At 32.3% G+C, this 4,546-nt stretch overlaps 1 pseudogene; it reads right to left on the bottom strand.

Moving 5' to 3' along the window:
- Positions 1–877: 877 nt before the first annotated feature.
- Positions 878–2,195, bottom strand: LOC107504012 (annotated as a pseudogene).
- Positions 2,196–4,546: the final 2,351 nt, after the last annotated feature.

Here is a 4,546-nt window from a genome sequence, read left to right as displayed (position 1 = left end):
CACAAATCTCTATCCACAAAATTCAGAAGATATTTCTTAAATTTGATATCCACAAGTAAAAGTATGATCACAATCTAAGTAAATAACTCCTTCTAATAAAAAGTAAATTAAAATATTATGCAAAGGATGGTGATCCATTTATCTTGTTCATGGTGTGTACTTTAAACTTTTGTTATAGAACGTATTCATTCATTTGGGCACTCTAAAATAATATATTGAGCATGTTTTCTGCATGTTAAGCACTGAGAATACAAAAATGTATATATGTGTTCCAGGAGCCCACAAATTGAAAAGTGATGGAAAATCAAACGAGACTTTGATGGTAGGTAGCCTAGTTATAACATGCATGGGATGTTATTGGACTACGAAGGCTGATCATCAAACTTAGTCTAAGAGAGGAATGATTTGAAGAGTTTATACTAAAAACTGAGCCAGTCAGAAAAATAATAAGATCTAGAGCTGATCATCAAACACAGATATCCTATGGTCCTTTCCACCTCACCTCTTAAAAGCTCATCATCTGCCCTTTGTTTCAGTGGAATTGAGTTCAAACATTATTTTGGTCTCTCTCATTGATTGCAGTAGCCTTGAATAAAGTCTTCCTTGCCTATTTAACTTTGCCTGGTGCAAATTTGTTTTAACAGGTGCCTTTGGAATAACTATAGTCATAAATCATATGTTAAAATCCCACATTTTAATATACTCTTCAATTATAAACACAGATTTCCTTTAGGCTTCACAAACCAGAGAAGTAGCTACAATATACAAGAGCCAAAGGATAAATATTATTTTACACTTTTATAATATTTAATGTTGAAAATATTATATACATACATGTGGATAATCAGTTATATCATATTCATGTGCATATGTGCTTATATGTTATAGTATCTAATTTACACCATCATCTGTTAATATAGCATTAATTTCAAAAAGTTAATCATATATATTACTAATTGTATATTTGCATTTCCAATGTTGGTAAAGTTATTCAAATTTTTCACTTTCATCAAGTCCAGATCAAGCTGCAGACAGGGAAACTCTCTTTCTAGGTTAAAAGCTTGTTTTACATGTTAAACTTTTCCTGTTAAGGGCTAAATATTTGCTGAAAGTTGGTTAAACACGTAACTGCTTAGGAGTTGGAAGAGTTCATTTTGGAACAGCTTTAACATCTAATTTTGTGTTACAAGTGGTCATTCATTAATTTAGCTTCATTAAATACAGACAGTATATCACCCAGAATATTTCTTGTTTACTCTTTTATCAGTAAAGTAATACAGAATTATCACGATCAGTATTGAATTGCATCATTTCATTATTTCTTCTCCAGAAACAGCTTTGGTGGAGGTACAGCTGAGATCTGGCATTCTAGTTTAGCTTTACAGAATCTCCTTCAAAAACTTTTTTGATCTGTGGTTTGTAGACAAACATTAGTGCTCTTCTGTGTTCTTTCCCAAGGATGTCAAGATACACGAGAAAAGTGGCTTCTTTTGTACACATGCAAAAGCGACTGAATCTGAAGATCTGACTACTTCGAGGACGAGTAAATGAAACCTGAAAACCTAAGACATTATCATTTTGTGAAAATAATCTGCTTGCACTGGTCTTCTATTTATATAGCCTGACATATCAGGAGATGTCAGTCCACTCAATTTGAAGTACATTCTGCAGAATCTTCCTTTTACAATCCACATGTCTTCTGGTACTTGAATGAAATGTGGTGGGTAAAACTCCTGGATTGCATCCTGATAATTTACATCTCTCTTAAGGATGATCTATTTCTTACTCGTGACATAGGGACTTGCAGTTGTGCATGTTCTGAGTTGTGCTGTGCTAAACTCGGTGCTTCACTGTCACTGGAGCTTGACACTAGCAATTTGTAAGACACCTCCTCAGATGTTAGCTGTTGATTTCCATCATGAAGAAGGCTGTCCTTACATTTTAGTTTTCTCTCCAAATCTTGATCTTGAATTAGAGCTTCTTTTTTTCTTTTAATTATCTATGGATTTCATAGTCGTGAGTTCTTGGTGTGGGTCTAGCATTTGCAGTTTGGGATAGCTTAGCATTTACAGTTGGGCCATCTGAGGCTTGTTGATAGTTGAGGTCCATGGTGTAAGGACTTGTACTGTTACTGTCATCAGGCTGTGATGACAATACAGAAAACCAAGGAAGCCTCCTGCAGACTGATTATAGGTGGCTGTAACACTTTGGCTCTGGTTGGAATTAGAACACTGCCATTTGTGACAACCTGGATAGGCCTCAACATAATCTTGCTAAGAGAAATAACCCAGACAGAAAAAGTTGAAAATCACATGATATGACTTATATGTGGAATATAAAGCAACAAATGAACAGGACAAACAGAGACACATGGCCTATAGACTAGTGGTTACCAGAGGGTAGGGGTTGGGGGAGAGAGGAGGTAGACAGGGTAAAGTGGGTCAAACATGTGGTAACAGAAAGAAATCTAACTATGGGAGGTGAACACACAGTGTAAATATATATATATATATATATATATATATATATATATATATATATATGCTTTACTGTTATATGGCTGAAACTTAATGGATTTTGTTAACCTACGTCACCATAAAAAAAAACAACTAATTAATTTTTTTTTAAGTTTTAAAAAATAAAACAGCTGTAGAGAACAAAGGGCAAGCAGAAGAGGACACAATAATGTGAGAGCTCACTGTTGAGAAGGCAAAAAAATCTTTGTTCTGGGTACTGCTGGAATGGATAATAACAGGAGACTGGTCTGGCTAAATAAGCCAGAGCTTTTCACAAAATATATGTTTTTATATGCATTACTGTCTTATAAATTCTAATACTAATTAAACAAATGGAAGCAAAAATAATTTTTGAAAACAGAAAGGATGAACTCTTTCATATAACACTTAAAGTCAAGTGCGTTACAATTAAAATGTAATTGAAAATAATAACTTGAGTGTATAGAAGCATGCATTAAATTTCATAAATTCTCTGCTTTACAAATGGGCTATAATTTGGGGGCCATAGCTTCCATTTTATTTGAGCTTGTAAATATTGTAATAGATGTTTTAATGTGTAAATGCACAATGTCTCCTTGAAATGTTTATTTTAAAAACATTTAATTATTTATTTTGTCATATGCCGATAAGTGAAAACAGATCAGCAATATGGGTAGAGATCAGTGGCCATAAGAGGTTAATTTAAACCAAAAATGTCCAAAAATATTTTAATAGAGGTGTGTGTGTAAAAGAAAGAACAAGGTAATGGAGGAAAAAGTCATATGAATTTTGGAATCAGAAGATCTAACTGGATGCCCTGGAACATGTCAAGCTCTGGGAACTTTGATTTTTCATTTTTAAAATGGTCGAATACATATCCACTAGTGTTATTATCCATATGTGTGGCTCTGGCCAAGCATACCATGTTCCAACTCTTATGGTCCTTGTGGATATTTATAGTGCATGCTATAGATTTTTCATGGTCATCTGACCTTGTCCACATTACATATCTTGCTAATATAATCTACTACTATAATTTGCCCTCAAGATTTTTTTTATGAGGAAGCTAACCTCTATTGAATATTGATTTACCAGAATCCATTCTAGGTTCATGCATAAATATTATCTCATTAATGTACATGTACAATACTATGAAGTACTTTTAATTCTCATTTTCACAAATAAAACAATCCTAAAAAAATTACCATCTTTTCTTATAACACACACAAAATGGGACATAGGAAAGCTAGGGGAGTTCATCTGATGTTTGTATCATCATCTTGATTTGACTACTGACTCTTCACAATTTTTATAACACATGCATTTCTTCATTTAGTCATGACCAGAAAAACAGGTGTGATTCTTACTTATATTTTACAGATGATAAAATGGAGCAATAGAGAGCTTAAGTATCTTATTATCAAAATATATTTAACTAGTAGAACAGAGATTTAAGCTCAGATCATTTGACACAAGAGCTTCAGTTCTCAACAACTTTGCTATTAGTATCTCTGAAGGAGGCAAGAGTTAGAGTTTAAGTGTTATCAGAGATACATACCTACAAATTATCAAGATAAAAATGGGGTTACTTTCTAATCTTAAAACAAATTAATTAATATCTTTGATAATTGAAGGAATTTAGATTTGACTCCTATTTCACTGATGTATAATAAAGTCATGACTATTATAATACTTATATTCTGTTGTTATATAGATTCAAAATTAGACAAAGATATTTTTTCTGACAGAATCTAGAGAAATATAACTTTAATTCTCATTTTCATTTATGTATGAACATTAAGTTAAAAAAACAAACCAGTATATTTACATTGGAGAGTTTTACTACTTTCACTCCATATTTCATTGCCCTTTATTAACTACACATTTTCAAGCACAAATTTTATTGTCATTCTTGTTATAAACAATTTTTAAAAGTGTACAATGGACACACTTATATACACATATAACTGATTATTGTTAATCAGTAATATATCAAAATATGAAGAGGAAAATAGAATACCTTATGAGTCTGTGGACATGTTGAAATTTTA

This window comes from Rousettus aegyptiacus, unplaced genomic scaffold, assembly GCF_014176215.1.
Source record: "Rousettus aegyptiacus isolate mRouAeg1 unplaced genomic scaffold, mRouAeg1.p scaffold_m13_p_8, whole genome shotgun sequence".
In the NCBI taxonomy this organism is placed as follows: Eukaryota; Metazoa; Chordata; class Mammalia; order Chiroptera; family Pteropodidae; genus Rousettus; species Rousettus aegyptiacus.
The sequence above is the reverse complement of the archived record's forward strand: the minus strand, read 5'-3'. Positions and strand labels throughout refer to the sequence as shown.